Raw genomic sequence first — 24663 nt, forward strand, 5'->3', positions numbered from 1 at the left:
ATGAATTGCTGTTCCATTACTGCAGCTTGATCATCAAATGTCTCAAGGGTACTGCAATTTCTCCTTAAGCGTAGTAACTGGCTCTTAGGAATACTACTAATCCAGTTGTTATGATGGTTGCTTATTCTATTAATATAGGAGTTGCAATAAGTTGGTTTGGAGTAGTTTTTGGTAAACAATTCACTTTCCTCCACATAGATGGTTAGATCTAACTGTGCTGGTCTCAAAAGTGAGTTCTATATTGCAATTTTTATCATTTAAATAAAAGCATAAATCATTAAGACTCTTGTTATCCCCATTCCATATAAACAGCACATCATCTATGTATCTGATCCATAGCACTAGGATGGCACTCCACTGGTGGGCAGACCATATTGTTTCCTCCTCCCAGTGGGCCATAAATAAATTGGCATAACTTGGTGCCAGCCTAGTGCCCATCGCCGATCCAGATACCTGCAGGTAAAAATCACCTTGGTACCAAAAAAAGGTTATTATGTTAAATGAAGGTCAGTCTCTCTCTCTCTCTCTCTCTCTCTCTCTCTCTCTCTCTCTCTCTCTCTCTCTCCAATAATAATCACATTAAAATCCACTTGGGTGGAGGCACTATAAAATAAACTGTAAGAAAGGGTTACATTATTATATTATTGCCACCAACAAGGTGAGGAACACTTTTTTTTCCAACAGTCAGGATCAATTAGCAGAGGGACGTTGCCTGATGCTGACCCTGCTCTGCTCCCAGATGGCTGTAGCCTGTCAATCAGGCTGTGGTGTCCAGGCACTGTGAGCGAGCTTGCACACACTGATTGCCACATGTGCGGTACAGATCCTTTGCATGTGCCAATCTGTTACCATTGTTAATACTTTGCCGGCCAGTCCAATTCCCTTTTGCGTACACCTGACCCAGCTATGCTGGGTTACCAGTGCCAGATTAAGGTACACATAGGCCTGGAGCTGAAATTGAGAAAGGGCTTACTGTGTGCCACAGGGCCAGATTAAGGTCTGTGGGGGTCCCCGGGCAACAAACTTGTGGGGGCACCTATATACAACCGTTTCTTTCTATTCAACTTAATGCCCCCAGTAGTAATGCCCCTCTTGCAATGCCCACTGTAATAGTGCCCCTTATGCAATGTTCCCAGTAGCAGTGCACCCAGTAATGGTCCCCCCTATGCAGTGCCCCCTGTAGTAGACCCCCTTATGCAGTGGCCCCTGTAGTAATGCCCCTTATGCAGTGCCCCAGTAGTGGTCCCCCCTTAGCAGTGCCCCTTATATAATGCCACTAGTAGTGGCCCCCCTATACAGTGCCCCGAGTAGTGGTCCTCCCTATACAGTGCCCCCAGTAGTGCCCCTTATTTAGTAGTGGTCCCCTGCTATGCAGTGCCCCTTATATAGTGCCCCCAGTAGTAGTTCCCCCTACGCATTGCCCCAGTAGTAATCACCCTTCTATACAGTGCCCCCAGTAGATGCCTCCCCTATGCATTGCCTCTAGTAGCGCCCCCCCATACAGTGCCCCCATTAAGTGGCCCCCCTATACAGTGACCCCTGTAGCAGCCCCCCTGGATGTGGGGGAAGGGTGTATACACACACACATGTATATGTATGTAGAGAGAGTCAATAAAGGTGAGGGCATTCTCCAGCTTCAAATATAAAAGGACCTTTATATAGAAAAAAACTCACATGTCACAAGGTTGTCAACGTTTTGATCCTTCAGGAACTTTGTCAAGACAGCCAAGTACACAGCATAGTACAGAAGTCACCAAAAGACAAGATAAAAACTTATACCTACCTGAGGCTCCTTATATACCCCTATCAATAAAGGGAATAACCACAATGTGCAAATAGGCAGCAGATGTGGCCCGTGAACCAGAAGTGACATCACTTCCGGTGTAAATAATTATCATCTATAGGCCAAAAACTAAAATTGTAAAATACTATAAATGGCTGGGCTAGCGTGACATATCTTAAGGTCTAGAACTCATCCAGCATGCCACAATCAAACAGCAGTACCAGGGAGATACCACATCGGTACCGTCAATGTATCGGAAGTGATGTCACTTTTTGATCTACAGTATATATGAGAATTGTTTACACTGTAAGTGATGTGAATTTTGGTTTATGGACGGCCGCTGCTGCCTATTTTCACGTTGTACATTCTTTAACTGGAGGTGTTTCTATAGACATTTCTCATATAAATAATCTGTGTATACACACACACACTAATTGTATATGGTCTTCCCCGTCTCCTCAGTGGGGGGGGGGGCATAGGAAGCCTAGACTCACACCCCATTGGCTACCCATACCAGGGAGATGAGACCTGGAAGAGGATGATCAGCCACTGCGAACAAGTAAATATGGGAGCTAGAGGGAGGTAAGGAGTTAGGGGGAGAGATAGGTAGGACTGAGCAAAAGGGGAGGGGCCAGGACAGAGAAGTTAAGGGGGAGATGTAAGGATGGAGCAATGGGGGGGTCAGAACAGCAGAGAGGCGCCGACCAGAGCGGAGGGCAGTACAGAGAATTAGGTGCCCTGGCTGGCATACTGTATGTATATGTGTGTGTGTGTATATATATCTATATATCACATGGGCTCTGCACTCACTAGAATAACTAACAATAATATTGAACAGTGGGGTTTTGGTTTATGAATTGATCAATGCATTTAAGCTTGCAGCCCCCGTCAAGGGCCCCCACTTTACTGCAAGTCCCTACTCTATTGCTCAGAATTATAACATAGAAATAGCCATCACATTAGTGTTATACTCTAGGTATGCCATCTGGTTTAAAGCTCACAGCAACTTTGCTTTTAAAGGTGAGACAGTCACCTAGAACATCTGTTGCAAAGCACCTAGTAAAACAGCTGACACAAGCTAGATAAATAGGTTAAAAGGGGTGCATGAGAAAATGTAATCACAAAAACATTAATTAAAAAATGTATCAAATAAGCAAAATGCACGAGTCCACGGCACTCACCATTCCTAGATTTGGGGTGCAACATGCAGAGGTGTAGCGTAGATCCATGGTGCCCAGAGCAAGCACTTGCTATGGCGCCCACCCTCCCCTTTCTCACTCCTACCGGGCACAGTAATTTCTCACTCCTATTGGGCACACTCAGTCACCCCCCACTACTGGGCACACTCGCCCTTCACTGTGTATGTGTGCCAGGCACACTTACACCCCATGTATGTGCCGCAGCCTACCCTTTCCCCCACTGTAATATGCCCACTGGAGAGGCACCCCTCCTTTACTGGGCACAATCAGCCCAGTCCACCTCCACTGAGCATGTAGTACACCCACAACCCAATGTACCCACTTGCAGGGGATCACTACAAACACTTACCATGCATGCATTTCTCTCATGGTTCCACTACCTCCTGCCAGCCACACAGAACTGCTGCACAGTATGGACATCGATTATGTCCATTCTATTCTACTGTCCAGTCACCAGTCCAGCCACTGCCTGCTACTCACACCACAGAGAGGAGAGACCAAGGCAGAACAGAAAACAATAAGGGAGAAAGCCAGGGGGAAGTCGGAAAGGACCAAAAAATAAAAGGAGGGATGGAGCAGAAGGAGGAGGGATGGAGCTAGGGGGAAGGTGGAACAGAACAGGAGGGGGAAGGATGGAGCCAGGGGAAAGGCACTAATTACTCTCTAATAGAATTTCCGAGTAGAAGAATGTACCATATGAGAGGTGGTGCCGTAATCTTGTAATCTTGGATAGCCTGTGAGTTCAGAGATGTTATTAAAGTGTCAGAGCATTTCACTACAGTCTGCTGTAATTACATAAATGATATACATGTGTAGCCCCCTTGTTCAAAACCATACCCCAAATCTAGCACCCCTTGTTAAAAATAATACCTCAGATCTGTGGAAGAAACCCAAACACACCCCTCCTGTGCTCCTTTGATGAGTCTCATCTCCCTTACAGATAGTTCCTGTACTCTGATTAGTCGAAAAATCGAGCCATCCAGCAATCAGTGTGTGGATACCTCTCACCACTCTGATTGGTGAATGGCCAGAGCCATCCACCAATCAAGATTCTAGCAGCCATTACCAGGGGCTGTCATATCCTGTAGTGTGTTACTGTCTGCACGAGATATAGAGGTGGCATTTTGATTGGCTACTGGGAGACAGGCAGAGGATGCTGCCTGGCTGCTCTCATTGTGGTTATAACATATAGCATCCAAAAACATCTTCTGTCTGTCTCCCAGCATGTACATAGACACAGCCCCAAATAACTAAAATCATACTGACCCGAGGAGCATATGTCCCTTGTCCGCTGCCTAGCGAGCCTCACATGTTCTGGTCCCCACCACTGTCTTCTCCGACCCGCACAGAACACCCACTGAGAGCCGGTCCCACCCCCAACACACATGACCACACCACCTTTCATACTGACTGGTCCATCCAGTTAGGGAATAGTACAGTACATACTACATAGGAGAAGGAATTACCCGTCACAACCATGTCCCCACCCTCCTCTACCTGGCTACTACTAAGCTGATCGTCCGGCTGTCAATCTCCATGTTCTGTCGGAGATCTACTTGCTACTCCTCCTCCAATTTGTTGGCACACAGAGCACATGCCCTGCCCTCATTACACCACTGGTGAGGGGCAAAGCTAAAATAAATTTGACCCAAATGGCACCCCTGGATGGAGTAGGCGCCTGCAGCATGTGCTTCTCCGGCTCCTCCCTAGCTACGCCCCTGGCGGAATTGGTATGAAATCCCGGCTGCCGCATGGCCGGCAGTTCGATTCCCGGCAGCGGCAGCCCGACAAAAGAGCAGAGCCCGGCAGCGGAAGCCCGACAGCGCTGGAAATCCCGATCGTCCCTAAGGTAAGTACTTACTAACCTAACCTACCCCCCTAACCCTAACCCTCCTTTAGGGTGCCTAACCCTAACCTCCCCCCCAAGTGCCTAGCCCTAATCCCCCCTGTAAGTGCCTAACCCTATCCCCCCCTTCCCTGCTGCCTAAACCTAACCCTCCTGGGGGGTGCCTAACCCTAACCCTCCCTCCCCCTAGCCTGACCCTAACCCTCCCAGGGGAGTGCCTAACCCTAAGTCCCCCCCGGGTGCCCTAAGCATAACCCTCTTCCCCCGCAGCTGTCCGCTTGCGGCGCCCGGCATCCCTCCGCTCGGGATGCCGGGCGCCGGTCTCCCGGCATCGGGAAAATGACAGGCGTCTAGATATAGATGCCGGTCATTTGTCCCACACCGGGATAAAGCAGTCAGGAAGCCGGCTGTCAGGATCACGTCAGCCTGCTTCCCGACTGCATACCCCCCTGGCAACATGGTACTGTATGTGACCACGTTTTTTAAATAGAAATCACAGGGGCTCTGCACTCACCATACTAACTAACAATAATATTAAACAGTGGGGTTTTGGTTCATGAATTGATCAATGCATTTAAGCTTGCAGCCCTCGTGTTTTCCTAAGTGCTTTGCAACAGGTGTGCTAGGTGACTATCTCACCTTTAAAAGCAAAGTTGCTGTGAGCTTTAAACCAGATGGCATGCCTAGAGTATAACACTAATGTGATGGCTATTTCTATGTTATAATTGTTTAGCTTTAAACCAGATAACATTTTTTCAGTCTAAACTATGTGATAGCAGCTACCAGGTTTCCATCAGTGTGACGGATAGTGTAGGACCTGCAGAAAGTGGGGTCCCGTGATGTGGGCTGCGGGCTTAAATGCATTGATCAATCCATGAACCAAATCCCCATTATTTATTTACTTATTTATACATCATTGTGGGTGTTTAAACATGGTGAGTGCTGGGTTTTCTGGGTTTTTATATATATATATATATATATATATATATGTATACATACATATACTGTATCTCAAAATATACATACACATATATCACAATATATCAAACTCACAGGGAGCGGAGCACTGAGGCTCAAGCTACGGACACAATGTCCCTGATCAGGCTCAGCAGCAGTAGTACCTCAGTCAATTTGACTTAAAAACCTGTGCTCAACCATGGATATCTCTAAAACCTGAACTGTTGGGGAGCCTTGAGGACCACATTTGGGAACCTCTGACTTATAAATTTCTCCCTATATCTTTAGTATAATATACACATTCTAATCAATGCAGTAACCTCTTAAGTTTCTCTATGCATTACCATTATTTGGGTTACAGATGTGTCCTTGCTCGTCTAGCCTCGAAACACCATGCAGTGCTATATGCCTGGCCTGAGTGAGCCCTCGGGTCCTGTGCAAATCTGCTAGCGCCAAGCAATTCAATAGCTGCTTACCCTTACAGCATGTATGGGCAGTTCTTTAAGCAATCCTTTCTTACCCACTGAAATCTCCAGCTATACTCCCCAGGATAATGGGAGCGGGCGTCTTTCAGATGTGACTTTTTCGACCATCACCGCCCCGCCGCGGGTAGAGACGCCGGTCTCATCCAGGGTGAATGAGCGGAGACGCCGATCAGAGGCAGGTACTTCGGCAATAGCCACGGCTAAGAAAGGATTGCTTAAAGAACTGCCCATACAAGCTGTAAGGGTAAGCAGCTATTGAATTGCTTGATTAATAAAGTAACGCTATCTTATTACAGTGGAGCGATTATTTCTACTTTGTAAACAACATAACAGAGACTTTGGGGTCTATTTACTAAGCAGTATTAGGAGACAGAGTGAAAAGTGATAAGGTACCAGCCAATCAGCTCCCAACTATCATCTCACAGGCTGTGTTTGAAAAATGACAGTTGGGAGCTGATTGGCTGGCACCTTATCACTTTTCACTCTGTCTCCAAACACTGCTTAGTAAATAGACCCCTTTGTTTCCTTTGTGATCTGAACTTCATCAAGCTGTGGATTCCCTACCAGTGAAACATTAACAAGGCAGTGGCAACACCATTTGTTTTTCAAACAGATTATCACATCAAACCTGATTTTAATCTATTCCAAACAGGATACTGTGTTTCACATCCCACATTATTATATGTGAAAGGTTGATTTATACTATATGTCTGGTTGGCACTTATACGTTACGAAGTGTCCCTGTTCTATATGTCAACCATGCTGGTTATACTATGGTCATTGTAACTAATGTACTTTTATTAGGAAGTGTCTTTTATATACCTATATATATTTTTTTTAATAAATGTATCATTATTGGAAATTGCACATTTACTGTATTAATATTGATATAGCGCAGCTCATAATTTAGTTTTAATTATTCATCTTATGTGAACTTGCTACATGTGTTTCATTGTTGCATATTTGACTATTTCAATGAATACAGAATATAGATTACTGACATTTTGGAGTACACATGCTTAGGCATTCAGGGGAGTAGAGGGGGAAGGGGAGTTGGTACAAATTAGCATTGCCTGGTCCTCTGTAGGAGCCTGAGAGTGCAGAGAAGGTGTAACCAATCCCCATGACTTACATGACTATGGGGTCTATTTACTAAGCTGTGTAAGGAGATACAGTGAACGGTGATAAGGTATCAGCCAATCAGCTCCTAACTGCAATTTTTCAAACACAGCCTGTGACATGGTAGCTAGGAGCTGATTGGCTGGTACCTTATCACCATTCACTTTATCTCCTAACATAGCTTAGTAAATAGACCCCTATGTCCCGTTACTGTTCAGCAACACGTAACGTAAAAATACATATCACACAGGGCCGTTCCTGGGTCTGATGTCTTCGTGCAAGGGGGGCAGCAGCTATGGCCCAGAGCTTAAGGGGACCCATCTTCAATGTCAAAGTAACATGTGTTATATGTATTTTTTACTACCATAGGTGCTAGGGGGACATCTGCTATGGGACCAGAGCTGAGGGGGATCCATCTTCCTTGTGAAAGTAACATGTGTTATATGCATTTTTCACCATTGGGTGGTACATAGGGGCCCTTACACACTTTTGCTATGGGGCCTTCAAATACCAAGTTACGGCCCTGTGTCCCTGAATATAACTTACTGTATACTCATACGAAACATAACCAGAGCTAACTTTATTTTTTTTCTTCTGTTACATAAGTCGCCTCTCTTTTATTTATGCTTAATAATTATTTATTCACATGAACCCATTTTTCCCACCTCATGGCACAAACAGGTTTTCAGACATTCTCAAAATAAAGTTGTAACCGACACCTCTTGACATTTGCTCTTGAGCAGGTTGTAGGATTAATGTGTAAATCGGGGTGAGGCCTCGTATTGTCCATATATCCCTATGGCGTGCCTTAATGTCAATGTACCTGTTTTTAGTACAAGTACAGTGCTTCTGGAATGCCCCCTTGTGTATTCATCTACAATATTTCTTCGTACTAGGAAACAATAGAACTGAGTATTTACGACACAGGTGAAAAAATAAAACAGGTCAGGTTATTTCATCTGTCATCACCTACATATATATAACGCAGGAGGATGCGAGTCCTTGCCTGCAGTGTTTATTCTGCTTGTAATGTATGTCTAAGTAACCATGCTAATATTAATAGGTTTAATAAAGAAAATGTACTTAAATCTTCAAACAATTATTTAATTGACCAGCTCTGCAACTATTATGATGATAAAACTATTATGTAAAATGGGTATATTTTATATTGTACGATACTGCAAGTACGTTTGCAACATTAATGTCTCTATAAAAGGTGGTGTTTATAGTGTATTAAACAAATTCCATACACAGCTACATATTCTAGTACAATGTACGTAGCCAAAGCATTGTCCTCCATGGGGGAAACTGCACCACACAATCAGCATTGGTAAGAAAACAGTGAGACTACAAAACATTTTTTTTTACTTACCTATATTATTTACAGTATCTATCCAATGTATACACCCCTGCACCCCCTCCTTCTCTTCTACAGGTACAGTCAATTTATTTCCTTATGAAGCATGATAAACATTTTTACTTTTCTGTGTATGTTACAAATTAAAGTTAAAGTGTTTTTAATATATATATATATATACCCTGAGATTCAAAAGGAAGCTCTCACCTGCTTCCTTTTTAGGAGTTGTATCCAATTTTGTTTCACTTTTATTAAGTTGAGGCTTTTTCAACCTCTGTCTCTGGTGTATTCAAGATACAGTACTTCACTTCTTCTATCCACAAGTAACACCTTTTTGGGTTGACTGTCAATCCTGCCTCAGGGATAGAGTCCAACACTACTTGTACCTGGTTAAGTGAGACTGCCAATCAGGACTATAGGTGAGTACATCATTGAGATATGAGCAGCATACTGTCTATGAGGCCTTAGAATTGTATCCATCATCCTCTGAAAGGTGGCGGGTGCCCCATGTAACCCAAATGGCAACATCTTATATTTGAAAACCCTCTGGTCTTTTGCCTTGTCTGTCAACGGCACTTACACTGTACTGTTCCAAGCCTTTCAATAAGTTCAGCCATACAGGTAGGCATTAAATTTAGACACATGACTCAATTTATGGAATCACTGCAGAAGCGTAAGCTCCCATTGGGATTTGGAATGAGTACAATGGAACTTGACCACTCACTATGTCACTCTTCAATTATATCTAATTCCAACATTTAAAAAAAATGTTTTAGACACCGATTCCTGTTGTGCTTTTAGTATTCTATAGGGCTTTATGGTATCCTTAACCCCTGGTTCAGCGATTATGTCATGTTTAATGAGTTTTCTTTTATCAGGTATGTCAGAAAACATATTTTTCTTACAAGAAATTCTGTAGCTTCATGCTGTTGAATAGTTGCCAGTTTTGGCTATTGTTACTTCAGGAACCAAAGGTACTGCAGAGGGACTGGAGTGGCCCACAGAGCTACTCTATCTTTCCAAGGTTTTATAAGATTTACATGGTAGATCTGTTCTGGCTTTCTTTTCCCAGGCTGATACAACTCAGAATTAATGTCACCCACTTTTTTTTACCATGGGAAACAAAATAAGCACTTCCTAGGAGCAAAGGGGTGTAATTGGGCATTACAATTGTTTGCCATTTGTTGTGCCTGTTGGGCCTGTTCTAAGTGCTTTCTCTCACTAATCGGCACCATTGCAGATTTTCTTTCCGAATCTGTCAATAACCATCTGTCAATAACCATCTTATAAGGACTGTGTTACCACTCTCTTATCTTTTTGCCAATATTCAGCAATCCACTTGGGTATCTTCTATATAGCAAATCAAAAGGCGAGAACCCCATGGAAGATGGCAGAACCTCTCTAATGGCCAACAAAAAGTAGTGTAACATATAATCCCAATCTTGCCCATCTTTATTTACCACTTTCTTTAGCATAGTCTTTAAAATTTAGTTAAACTTCTCCACTAAACCATCAGTCTAAGGGTGGTACATGGAGGTTCCTAGTTGAGTAACCTTAAGCAGGTAGCACAACACTTTCCTGATTCTTGACATAAATGGGGTATCCTGATCAGTTAGGAATTCTGATATTTCCACTCTGCTATGCACTTAATAGATATGTACTAGTTCCTTAGCAAATTGTAATTGTTGACGTATTGCACAATGGTATGGCTTCTGGGTATTTGGTAGCCTAATCCATTGCCACCAATATATATTGATCGACCCTAAAAGACTTTATTAGAGGTCTAACCAAATCTATAGCTGTTCTCTTAAACTGAACCTAAAAAATGGGCAATGGGACCAGCGGACTTATATATTGTGAACTGAGAGCATGGTAGTGACAATCAGGGCAGGATTTACAGTATCTCTAAAGTGTTTGCTAAGAAGCAAAAGAAAGCAGATTAAGGGGTAAATTTACTAAGGTGAGAGTTTTTAGAAGTGAGTTTTAGAAGAGATGTTGCCCATAGCAACCAATCAGATTCTAGCTATTATCTTCTAGAACACAGGTTCTCAAACTCGGTCCTCAGGACCCCAAACAGTGCATATTTTGCAGATATCCTCACAGAATCACAAGTGAAATAATTAGCTCCACCTGTTGATCTTTTAAAATGTGTCAGTGAGTAATGAGTACACCTGTGCACCTGCTAGGTGATCTGGAAAACGTGACCTGTGTGGGGTCCTGAGGACCGAGTTTGAGAACCACTGTTCTAGAAGGTGCTAGTTAAATGTTAAGTAGAATCAGGTTGGTTGCTATGGGCAACATCTCTTCTAAAACTTACTTCTAAAAACTCTCACTTTAGTAAATTTACCCCTTAATGTCTTTCCTGGTGCACATTTAACCAATGAATATTATAACATAACTTTAATTGCAACATCTTTAAAAGACAAAAGATTTTATTATATTAAAATGACCAAAATGTATTCCCCACTAATAGGTTTATTCACTGTATACTATATAATAATTGTCCTTATTCACCTAATTAAGTGGGTATATTAAGCTGGCAAGTATTGATTATCTTTCCCTAATTTTATGTCATTTATAGAATTTGTAAATCCATCAGTTTCTCATATTATTAGGAAAGAACAATTTATTGGTTAATATGGCAAAAATATAGAACTATTTTCCTATATTACTGTTAATCTCATCAATTCCATCCAAAATATCCACATTTTAGGAAAATAGTCACAGGTTGTCAATCTCAAAATAACCATTAATTTCAGGAACCACTTATCTCCTGATTATTTATTTGGATCTTCAATCCATTAAATTATACCTCAAATCGATATATCATACCAGTTTCACCCAGGTCTTAATAAATAGAGTATCTCATATACAGATTAATTCCTCTGAAACCATTTCTGCATAATATTGCTACATGCAAAACCAATTGTGCCAGCAATACAGTGTCTTATATATATTGACCTCTTAGACCTATATAATGCCAGTTCTACCTGGGTCTTGATAATAATTGGAATATGTCATATTCAATTAGTTTGTTTCTCTCAAAAACATTGTAAACAGCTTTGTAACAAGTATAACCAATGTTATCTGCAATCCAATATCTCTTATATATTCACCAATATTCTATACACTCAGGTTCAGCAATGGAAGTCAGCATTCATTTATGCTGTATTTGTCCCAATCTACCTCACATAAATATGTCAGTTGCATTGAGGTTAGATAAGGTCGGCACACAATAAAACCTCTTTCCACCAAAAACCCGGGTCCAACCTGGGTTTTCAGACATGGTTCCAACCCAGGTCAGACACCGTTTACACAACACCTTCAATCTGGGTTACTCCCAGGTCAGCCCTATTCACTCTGAACCTGGGTCTGCCCTGCTAAACCTGTGAGGTCATAAAAAGTGGGAGGTGACTGGTCCACAACCACCAATCAGCTCATTTTAGGCATGATCCAAGTCGGATAACCCGGGTTGCGCCATTTACACTGCACCAATACCCAGGTCCATCCTGGGTCCGACCCTGGTACAGTAGCTACCTGGGTTGGATTGCCAGGTCACTTGACCTGGATTATTTTTCAGGGACCCTTTTACACTGAGCTGCGACCTGGATAGACCCAGCAAAAACCCAGGTTTTTGCTCTGGTGTAAAAGGGGTATAATTTGCTTATTCACATCTTCAACACAACATTTCATGACATGCACGGAATCAATTAAGGTGAGGTTTGTACAATACCATAAATCATTTGGTTATCCACATATAAAGAAATAGTAAATTTTCTCCACATGATAAAAAATCCCCTGTATTCATTTGTTATAATCCACAGGAGTAACTGTAACTGTGATGTTACCAAATTCAAACCTGCAATGTTGCAATATTAAATACTCACTAGAGGAGAGAGTAAAATGTATCAGGAAGTCCTATGCTTTGCTAATAATTATGTTTCCCCTCTGTCTCTGTGTCCTAGTGAGAGGTGAGAAAGTGCTTGTGCAGATCTCTGATAGAGAGACAGGAGCTAGGGCACTTGAGTTAGGCCGGCCATACACGGTAAGTTTTTTTACACGATGTGTATGATTTAGATCGATAGTACCGATCGATCGTGCACATCGTATGTTGGTTTGGTGTACATACAATGGCGATGCGCGTCCCTGCAGTCATATAATCGGATCGCCTCTGGTACTGGAAAACCGTACGACGGCGACCTATCTTACCACGATGTGACACACATCGTATCACTTTTGGCAGGTAATATGATCCGATGTCCGATAGAGGCTGCCCAGGATCCTCGGCATACTAATGACTTTGCAGAGTGGATCTCCGTTACCCAAATTAAATAGAAATTACATGGCATTTCAGATACAATATTCCAATGACTCCAATCATAACTAGCAAGCCAAGGTGGTAACGTATGCAGCTCCTGCTGCACAGACTTTCAGTAATAGGGGCCCATTTATCAAGGATCGCTTTTGAAAAGCGATCAGTGCATGCCATTAACGCCCATGCAAAAAGCGATCCTATCGGCCGGATGTATCATCCGGGATATGCTGGGACATGGGTTCCAAAGGGAGCCTGTCCCTGCGATGTCTCCGGAGAGCTGCCGACAAGTGCAGGGGGTGGTGTAAATGCAGAGTCCCGTGGACTGCACATGTACATCTGCTATAGCCGAGGAGGGTTCCGGTGGATCCCTCCACTGGGTAATTATGCACAGTGTAGCCCATAGGCTACAGCGGCTGATGCCACCTTCAGATGGCGTTAACTGTGGGGGCCAATATCTGGAATGCATCGCATTTACTCTCCCCAAAATAGCATTATACATTAAAGAAGGAACTAATCCCACAGTGACTACAGTCAGGGGTGCCGAGAGCCGCACCGGGCCCGGGGATAAGAGGGTGTGGCCTAATCACTGGAGGCATGGCCACGCCCCCTTAGGGAGAAAAAAAATTTTTTGCAGCACCGTCTTGGGAGGGGGGCTCTGTGAGCCGCTCAGCTCAGCGCACAGCCAGTGGGGGGTGCAATCAGTGTTAGCTCTCCCCACAGGCATTGGAGAGTGCTGTGGCTGCTGCTTATCAGCCGCAAGCAGTCTCCCAGTGCAGCTGGGCTGCTTTGATGTAAGAGGGAGGGGGCGGCGGCGCTGAACCCGGGCCCCCGCCGATCCCCTCCAGCAGGCTCGGGCCTAGGTAATTAGTAAACACCCCCCCCCTCTCGGCACCCCTGACTACGGTGGGGCTGCAGTATATTTCTATGTTCACTTCAGTTGTAACATAATACAGAGTATCCCTGTGTATACAGGTAACAGCAGCAGTTTTTCCCTGATGTTTTGAGTGGTTCACCAACTAGACTTTTAAAGGAGTAACAGAATTTAAGAGAGACTCTACCCGGTTGCCTTTTACAGTGATTATACACATTTGTTTATCTGGCAAAGCCTGTCAGTCTGCATTACAGGCTAGCTTAGCAATAAAAAAAGATACTCTGCAGTTCACATAAGCAGTATCACATTACATATATTCAGAGGCAAGTGGTCGAATAGTAGTAACATAGCTCAAGCCACCACATCTAAAACATCTGATCATAATTTTATCATCTTTTATGAGGCAGAAACTTTTCTAACACAACCTAATACAGCCAGCCAATCTCCAGATTCCAAGTCTGGGTTTTTAAGTTCATTCAACTGCCCTTTTCTCCTGGAACAGCCTTACCAGAAGTTATTGGAGATTGCTGTTATGGGACTAGGGGCCATTGGGTTTAACTCGACAGTTCATCTCCACCAATTCCACATATCTGCTATGTTGGGGCCCCCTTGGCTCACCCATTTGTGCAGAGCTGCAGTTGGGGACTATAGATAGAAGTCCATAACAACCCTTTCCACGTTCTGTGGCTATGCTAAAGTCTCTGGTTGTTGTCACTTCCTGCTGAGATGGACAAGGTCATGCATTTGAGAGAGCGGTGAGGCATATCCATTTGGTATCCCCTGTGATGAACTTGTTAGGCTCAAACAGGCATTGTGACACCTAAACGAGGCGCTGGCTCAATGTTGTAACACCTAAATGAGGTGCTGGCTCAATGTTGGAAACAGCCTCTTCCTCCTCCACTCATTAAAGCGTTTCATAAAGTCCATTTTCACTTTCTGATAGAAACTGTGTCATACTTTACTTCTGGTTCCTCTCAGATAATGAAGTGGATGGCTTGGCATGATTATCTCAGAGATGGAGAGGGTGCTGTTTTTCCTGACCAAATTGTCAGATCCTTTACAATTTAGCCTGAGTGAACCTCTCACTTCTGGTTAAATTTTGTTTCCAGGAGTTATGTCAATGTTGTTTTCTATTGGTTTGTCTAGATTAGTATATTGTTTATTAGTCTCACATTATGTACATTGTTAACCTTGTACTTTGTACCCCTTCCCAATTTTTTCTGCTCTCTTCCCTTTTTTCTTTCTGTACCCCTACAAAAATTTCAATAAAAAAGTTTTATGTTTGTGGTTCCCTTGACAGGAAGGGTGCCAAAAGGTCTGCCCGCTGATGTTTAGACCAACTTTCTCCATTGTTTTTTCGAGAGTTGTTAGATACTGTAGGTTTCAACATCATCACTCTTTGTCATCTTTGCAATACATGACTGGCCCATATGGAGCTGGAGCTAGTTGTAACATCCATGAAAGTATTTCCAGACAGGGCTGCCAGATGCTTCACCAGCTCTTTCAAGACTTTGTGGTCCTAGCATCACTGCCTCTGGGTTTCCTCAGCATCCATTTGTTGTTTCCTCGGGAGTTCATCAATATCCAGTTGTTGTCGCCTCCAGGCCTCCTCAATGGTGAAATGCTGCACCCTGTTAGCTTCCCTTAACTTAGAGCAATATTACATATGTTATGACTCAATATATGCTTAGCTTAATAAGTTTAATTGGTGTATACTTGTTTTTATAATTTACACCCTTAAATTCACTTAATCTTTATTGGCTTTATACTTTTATACAACAAAGCAGAAGAGTATTCCTACGTAGGGCACTCACAAAATATATGTTTACAATATGACAGCAAAATGTCAAAAAAATTTCAACAGATACAACACAGTTTTGCCCTGTGCCAGCTAATTTTAACCCCTGCCTACCACCACATACACACACAGTACACACTACACACACAGTACATATACAGTACACACCACTCATACAGTACAAGTGATTTCCAAATTTTTAGGCAATGTCAAGGATCCAAACTTCAAAGAAATTGTCAGGGAAATGCTTAATAGTTACAGAAACCTTGGCTGCAATAGGAGTTTAAAGGTACATTTTTCAAATTCCCATATTGAGCATTTCCCGAATAATCTCAGAGACTACAGTGAAGAACAGGGTGAACAGTTCCACCAAGATGTTAAAGATGTAGAAAGAAGATACCAGGGTCGTTGGCACATCAGCATGATGGCTGACTACTGCTGGATAATACACAGAGATGACACAGAAAAAGCTTATAAGCGAAAAGTGACAAAACAAAGTTTGAAGAAAAAAAAAACAAGATAATGATTTTTTCAATAATTATGGTTTTGTTTCTAATATTGTTTGACTTTATTGTTATTTTATTATGTAATTAAGACAAAAACACAGTGATATCATCTACACTTCTTAGTATTTCACAATAAATATGTCAAAAACAATTAAACTTCTTGTTTTTTTCTTAAAAATGTATGTAACCCCCTTATAGGTAAATGTGATGTGGTATTTTTTTTTATATACTATTTCTTGATGTACACAGGAGTATAATTAAGAATATAAAAGTATTATTAAAAAGCTTTCAATACCATAAATTTTGCAGACCTGTGTAATTATTGACTGAAAATCACCATACTTAACATGGTTAAGTAATTGGATCCAATCCAATTATATTAAGTACTTATCACTGCATTAGATATTCATTTATACCAGTAATTCCTACTATTGAACATATCCCTCCAATAACTGGTGCTATTGGCTCATTATGCAATCATCTTGAAAAAGCCCTATTGGTTGAACAGTCTGTCACTCAGACTTCTAGTCTGTTTATTAGATCATTAACATACTAATACCAAGGAATAGGGGATTTTCAGATTCAGGCAATTATGTGACCAAGCCTGGACAGGAAAAATGTGCATCTTATGTCCTGCTTGTACCATGAGTCAAAAAGCACCAGAGACTCAGACTTCCCCAGTCACTTTTCCAAGATTTACTCTTACACCCAGATATTTCTGCATTCTTCTGTGACATCCCCTAATCTGGAACACACTGAAGGTCATCCTGCAATGCACAAGTGCAACAGGGAGCACTCAGTCTCAGTACAGAAAATGCAAAACGTCTTGATCTTCTCCTTTCCAGGATTGTGTACTCACCACTCTCTCTTCCGCTGTCCAATGCATGCAAACAGCAGACAGTAGAAGTGGAGAGACACATCGCTAATCCTGGTCTAGGTAGGTTAACAATAAGTGGTGGTGGCCCAAGGCCGCCTACCGGTATCGCTGGGAGAGTCTGCAGTGGGGAGCTTTGGTGAGCATATTTGTGTTACAAGTCCAGTCCAGGACTTGTCTCCTGCCAGTATTCCTCCTGCTCCTGACCATGCTTCTAGGTTGCCGGTTGCTAGGAGACAAAGACGTCAGAGGATTTCACATGTTTCCTCCTAGTGTTGCCTGATTGGCAGCTGATCCTATTTGAACTTCCTAGACTGTCGCCGCCCTGTCGGCTATAGAGTTTTCATGTGGAACTTTTGGTTATGCAACCTGCTTTCTGTGCATCCAGACTTCCAGCTATAATTTGTACATGCTGCGTGTATTCTGCTCACCGGCTTCTAAGTGACCCAAGTACCCTGGGTTCAAGCATCGCTGTCTGCAGAGCCCTCCAGGCCATACAGCTACCCTGCTTCTACACCACGTTTCAAGCATCGCTGTCTACTAGGCCCTCCAGGCCATACAGCAATCCTGCTTCTATACCACGTTTCAAGCATTGCTGTCTACTAGGCCCTCCAGGCCATCCAGCAATCCTGCTTCTACACCATGTTTCAAGCACTGCTGTCAACTAGGCCCTCCAGGCCGTACAGCAATCCTGCTTCAACACCACGTTTCAAGCATCGCTGTCTACTAGGCCCTCCAGGCCATCCAGCAATCCTGCTTCAACACCATGTTTCAAGCATCGCTGTCTACTAGGCCCTCCAGGCCATCCACCAATCCTGCTTCTACACCACGCTTCAAGCATCGCTGTCAACTAGGCCTCCTGGCCAATTAACAACTTTAGTTTGGACTGTAAGTCTACAGTATATTCTATTGACTGTCCTATTGTTTCAGCTCATTATTACATCATGGACATGTGTTTGTACTGGCCCTCCTGGTCCACCATATAATTTATTAAGTAAACTGCCATTATTCTTATATTCTGCTTGTGACTGTTCTTCTATGTGCCACGTATCTCCAATACCTACATCTCGGTCCTAGCAAATTGCTAGAGGATCGTAACATTATAGCCGACCAAATCTTTGGACTACGATGGAGCATACACAGAATCCAGCACAAATTCTGGCAGCTCAAATTCAGACTCTTACTCAAAAAGTTAATGAACTCTCACTTCAAGTTGAAGATGTCTGTACCTCCTCATTACAAGCTGCTCTTAAAGAGCCCAAAATTAACTTGCCTGATCGATTTGCTGGGGGCAGAAACTTGTTTTTGAATTTTCGTGAGAGTTGTAAACTGTATTTCCGCATTCGTCCAGTCTCTTCTGGTTCTGAGACAGAAAGAGTTGGACTTATTATTTCCCTGCTTCAGGGTGATCCACAAACATGGGCATTTGGACTGCCTTCCTCGCATGTTGCCCTTCAGACTGTGGATGCCTTTTTCCTCCAGCTGGGCCTGTTTGTATGATGACCCAGATAAGGTATTACTTGCAGAATCCAAGCTTCGCTCTCTTAAACAGGGACAAAAAGCTGCAGAGGATTATTGTTCTGAATTTCGTAGATGGGCAATGGAATCAGGCTGGAATGATTCAGCTTTGCGTAGTCAATTTCGGATTGGTCTTTCTGAGGTAATAAAGGACATTCTTGTACAACATTCCCCGGCAGAGACTCTGGATGACTTCATGCAGACAGTTATCCATATTGACCGTCGCTTACGTGAAAGACGGAGTGAGCAGCAGTTGCCTACTAGGTCTCCCCGATATTCTTCGTGGCCCCCTTCACTGGATCGTGAGGAGCCTATGCAAGTTGGAGCTTCTCGCCTGTCTCCGGGAGAAAGGCGTAGAAGACGTTCACAAGGTCTCTGTATATACTGTGGAGACAAGGCTCATTCCATAAAAGACTGTCCTTTGATATTCATCAAAAGACAGGGTCTAAGTGTACAGAAGGGATTACACTTAGGTCTAGCCTCAATTTCCTCCAAGAATTCAGTACTTGTTCCTGTATCCATTCATTTAGCTGATAAAGAGTTCAAGACACAGGCTTATTTCGATAGTGGAGCAGCAGCTAATTTTATGGACTATGCATTCTTTCAGAAGTTAAAGATTCCTGCAGTTCCATTAAAGCAAGCAGTTTCCATTTGTGGCCTGGATGGAGGCTTAATCTCTAAAGGAACTCTTAAGGCTAAGACACCTCTTATTTGGCTTACCGTGGGTGTTTTACATATTGAACTCATTTAATTTTTTCTTCTGCATTGTCCTATGGTTCCAATTGTATTGGGCCTTCCGTGGCTAAAATTACACAATCCATCCATTGACTGGTCCTCTGGGGAGATTATTAAGTGGAGCCCTGAATGTCAGTCCTCATGCCTTTCACTCAGTGTGCGGATGCTACAATGTCCTGAAGTTTCCTCCGCTTGTAGCATTCCTCCTCAATATTTGGATTTTGCTGATGTGTTTTCTAAACAAAAAGCTAATGCATTGCCTCCACATCGACCATATGATTGCGCCATCAATCTGGTTCCTGGAGTCAAGTTGCCTAAAGGTTGTTTGTATTCTCTGTCCATTCCTGAGAGTAAAGCTATGGAGGATTATATTAAAGAGGATTTAGCCAGAGGATTTATTCGTCCATCCAAGTCCCCGGTCGGTGCAGGCTTTTTTTAGTCCAAAAGAAGGATGGGTCTCTACGTCTATGTATAGACTTTAGAGGACTTAACAGTATAACCATCAAGAACTCATACCCGCTACCTCTTATTTCTGTACTTTTTGATCAACTCAGAGAAGCTACAATTTTCTCCAAAATTGATCTCAGAGGAGCTTATAACCTTATTCGCATTAAGGAAGGTCATGAGTGGAAGACCGCTTTCAACACCCATTCAGGTCACTATGAGTACCTCGTCATGCCATTTGGACTCGCCAACGCTCCTGCTGTTTTTCAGGATTTAATTAATGACGTCCTTCGAGAGTTCCTGGGTGTTTTCGTGGTTGTCTATTTGGATGATATCCTTATTTACTCCAAGACAGAAGAGCTCCATGTTCAACATGTTCGTTTGGTTTTGCAACAGCTTCGTGAGCATCACCTTTTTGCTAAATTGGAGAAATGTGAATTCCACATTGCTCAAGTATCCTTTCTGGGTTATGTCATCTCTACTGAGGGATTTTCAATGGATCACAGTAAAGTCAAAGTAGTTCTTGAATGGGTTCAGCCCAATACTTTGAAGGGCATCCAGCGTTTTCCTGGATTTGCTAATTATTACCGGAGATTTATCAATTCTTTCTCTACCATTGTGGCTCCTATTGTGGACCTTACCAAGAAAGGAGTGGATACAGCTAATTGGCCTTTGAAGGCTATCCAGGCCTTTGAAGATCTAAAGACTGCCTTTACTCATGCACCTGTTTTACGTCATCCTGATCCTGAGTTGCCATTTATTTTGGAAGTTGATGCATCAGAGGTTGGGGCTGGAGCAATTCTTTCTCAAAGAAGTCCTCCAGATAACTTTGCATCCATGTGCCTTTTTTTCACGCAAATTTGCCACTGCTGAACGTAATTACGGTGTGGGGAACAGAGAATTGCTAGCCATTAAATGGGTTTTGAAGATTGGAGACACTGGCTTGAGGGGGCCAAACATCAAGTCACGGTTCTCACTGATCATAAAAGTCTGGCCTATATTGAAACAGCTAAGCATCTCAATTCCAGACAAGCATGTTGGGCTTTATGTTTTACTCGTTTTAATTTTGTCATTTCCTTCCATCCTGGTTCTAAAAATGTTAAAGCTGATGCTCTCTCCAGAAGTTTCTTCTCTGACCAACAAGTCTCAGTTTCTGAAGAACCCATCATTCCTAAAGATTTCATTCATTTTGCCTTAACCCGGACTCTAGCTGAGACACTCCAGAGATGCCAATCTGAATCTCCATTGAATCTTCCTGCTCATTTTCTTTTTGTTCCTGAGAGACTTAGGAAAACTGTCCTTTTGGATTTGCATTCTAAAAAAGCCTTTGGTCATCCAGGCATTACTAAGACTATGGACATTCTCTCTCGTTCTGTCTGGTGGCCATCCTTAGCTAAAGATGTCCGTGAGTTTGTGTTAGCATGTGAAGTCTGTGCCCGTAATAAGACTCCTTGGACAGCTCCTCCTGGTCTTCTTCTTCCGTTGTCTACACCTAAGAGACCTTGGACACACATCGCCATGGACTTCATTGTGGATCTTCCAGTTTCCTCTGGATGTTTGGTTGTCTGGACGGTTGTGGACAGATTTAGTAAAATGGCACACTTTGTTCCTTTGTCCAAGCTGCCATCGGCCAGAAAACTTTCTTCATTATTTATACAACACATTTTTAGACTTCATGAATTGCCTTCAGATATTGTGTCTGATCGTGGCACTCAATTCATTGCACAATTTTGGAGAGCATTTTGTTCCTCGATGGGTATTTCTATCAGTCTCTCTTCTGGATATCATCCACAGTCCAATGGTCAGACAGAACGTGCCAACCAGACTCTGGAGCAATATTTACGTGGTTTCACTTCCAAATGTCATTCAGATTGGACCCTGCATTTGCCTCTGGCAGAATTTGCGTTCAACAATGCTTGTCATTCAGCTTCATATGTGTCTCCATTTTTCTGTGTCACCGGTCAGCATCCCAGAGCTAACTCCTTTGAACCTAATGTTTCCAGTGTGTCTACTCCGTCATCTGTGTCTCAGCTTCGCCGTATTTGGAGCAAAGTTCATCAAAGTCTCTGCAAAGTTTCTCTTTGTTCCAAGAGTATTGCTGACAGGCATCGAAGACCGTGTTTATTGAAAAAGGGAGATCTGGTCTGGCTTTCTACTAAGAATATCAAGCTGCGCCAACCAACTCATAAATTGGGACCTAGATTCATCGGGCCTTTTCACATCATTGCTCAAGTGAATCCCGTCGCTTTCAAGTTGCAACTATCCAATTCTTTACGTATTAACAACACTTTTCATTGCTTTCTCCTCAAACCGTTTTTTTCATCCACGAGATTTGGAAGTAAGCCTAGTGCCAAACCTGGTCCAGTGACTGTCCATGGTCAACAGGAAGTTGTTGTTGAAAGAATTCTGGATTCCAAGTTCTCCAGAGGTAAAGTACAGTTTTTGGTTCATTGGAGGGGTTACGGCCCAGAGGAACGTTCCTGGGTTTCGGAAGATGCACTCCATGCTCCCAGACTGAAAAGACTTTTCATCATGAGTTTCCTGATAAACCTGGATCTGGGGGTTCTTCAACCCCGCGTCAAGGGGGGGGTACTGTTACAAGTCCAGTCCAGGACTTGTCTCCTGCCAGTATTCCTCCTGCTCCTGACCATGCTTCTAGGTTGCCAGTTGCTAGGAGACCCAGACGTCAGAGGATTTCACATGTTTCCTCCTAGTGTTGCCTGATTGGCAGCAGATCCTATTTGAACTTCCTAGACTGTCGCCGCCCTGTCGGCTATAGAGTTTTCATGTGGAACTTTTGGTTATGCAACCTGCTTTCTGTGCATCTAGACTTCCAGCTATAATTTGTACATGCTGCCTGTATTCTGCTCACCGGCTTCTAAGTGACCCAAGTAACCTGGGTTCAAGCATCGCTGTCTGCAGAGGCCGCCAGGCCATACAGCTACCCTGCTTCTACACCATGTTTCAAGCATTGCTGTCTACTAGGCCCTCCAGGCCATAAAGCAATCCTGCTTCTACACCACGTTTCAAGCATCGCTGTCAACTAGGCCCTCCAGGCCGTACAGCAATCCTGCTTCAACACCACGTTTCAAGCATCGCTGTCTACTAGGCCCTCCAGGCCATACAGCAATCCTGCTTCAGTACCACGTTTCAAGCATCGCTGTCTACTAGGCTCTCCAGGCCATCCACCAATCCTGCTTCTACACCACGCTTCAAGCATCGCTGTCAACTAGGCTCCTTGGCAATTAACAACTTTAGTTTGGACTGTAAGTCTACAGTATATTCTATTGACTGTCCTATTGTTTCAGTTCATTATTACATCATGGACATGTTGTGTTTGTACTGGCCCTCCTGGTCCACCATATCATTTACTAAGTAAACTGCCATTATTCTTATATTCTGCTTGTGACTGTTCTTCTATGTGCCACATATCTCCAATACCTACATCTCGGTCCTAGCAAATTGCTAGAGGATCATAACATTTTGCTTTCCACCACTGCAGATATCTCCGGTCTTCACCTTCGACTCACTGCTGACAGCCACCATCCTCAATGCTTAGACGCAGTGCTTCTATCTTCTGTTGTTGATCAGGGTGTCTTCTGGTGCCGACGGAGCTCTTCTCTTTTTATCTCCAGCTACTGCCATTTCCAGTGACATGTACTTGTTCTGCATATCAAAGTCCAGTTTTCTGTAACTTGTGTTGTCTCTTTGAATACAACATCTCTTGGCTTGACAAGTTTTCTTGTAATTGGATTCCACAATCTGTAAGCATTTACTTTCATGGCAATAGCCAAGCATGATGCAATTTATTGACTTTGAATCCTTCTCTCTTTTGGTATATGGACATAGGAAGTACATACAAATGTTCTTAGATGTTTGACCAGGCTTCAATAGGTGCTATGTCTTTTAAGACAACTGTTGGGGAACTATTTTTCAAGTAAACTGCTGTGGATAAACCTTTCACCCAAAATGTTTTCAGTTGGCCTGCATGCATCATACTTTCTCCACAAGTGCACATTTTGCACATTCACTAACACCATTTTACTCTGGAGTATAGGCAAGGGTCAACTGATACTCTATTCCATATTTTCGGAAGAAGTGTTCCACCTCTCTGTTGAGATCTTATACACCATTAGGGTAGTTTAGGGGCTCCCTGGGGGACTTTGGGTTAGGCTTACCCCCAGGAGGGTTGGGTTTAGGCTAGGGGAAGGGGGGGTTAGGGTTAGGCACCCCTTGGGGGAGGTTAGGCACCCCCCCAGGAGACTTAGGTTTAGGCTGCGGGGAAGGGGGGGATAGGTTTAGGGTTAGGCACTTGGGGGGAGGTTAGGTTTAGGCACCCCTAAGGGAGGGTTAGGGGGGTAAGGTTTGTTATAGTGAAAATACTTACCTGTCGGGATCCTCAGTTGCCGGTCTTCCGGCATCGGGATTTGAGCCGCCGGACATGCGATCCCATATCAAGGACCTACAATTGCTGCTGTCTAGTGCCTGTACTGATAATTGTCTTTTTTTTCTCACAAAGCATTTTACTTTTGCGAATTGATCTCTGTGGCCTCGCTGTTCTAGGACACTGATGGTAATATGGCTTGTTCCCATCTCTGGTACACAAAATACATTTTGGAATCACTTTTCTCTGCTTGCAGCTGACTGCTTTGTAACCTATCTTATGACAATTATAGCACTTGAACTTAATTTTTCTGAACTTCTTACTCTTTACTTGTAATGCAGTTATCTCAGCAATTAATTCACAGGGTAAACATTCTTGAAACTGCAATAGCTGTGCTCTTACTGTGTCTGTTGCTACCCTTGCAGTGTTTGCATCTAATGCCACAACTAAGAAGTCAAATGCTGATATTAGA

The sequence above is a fragment of the Taudactylus pleione genome, unplaced genomic scaffold (genome assembly GCF_031769625.1).
Source record: "Taudactylus pleione unplaced genomic scaffold, aTauple2 ptg000451l, whole genome shotgun sequence".
Lineage (NCBI taxonomy): Eukaryota > Metazoa > Chordata > Amphibia > Anura > Myobatrachidae > Taudactylus > Taudactylus pleione.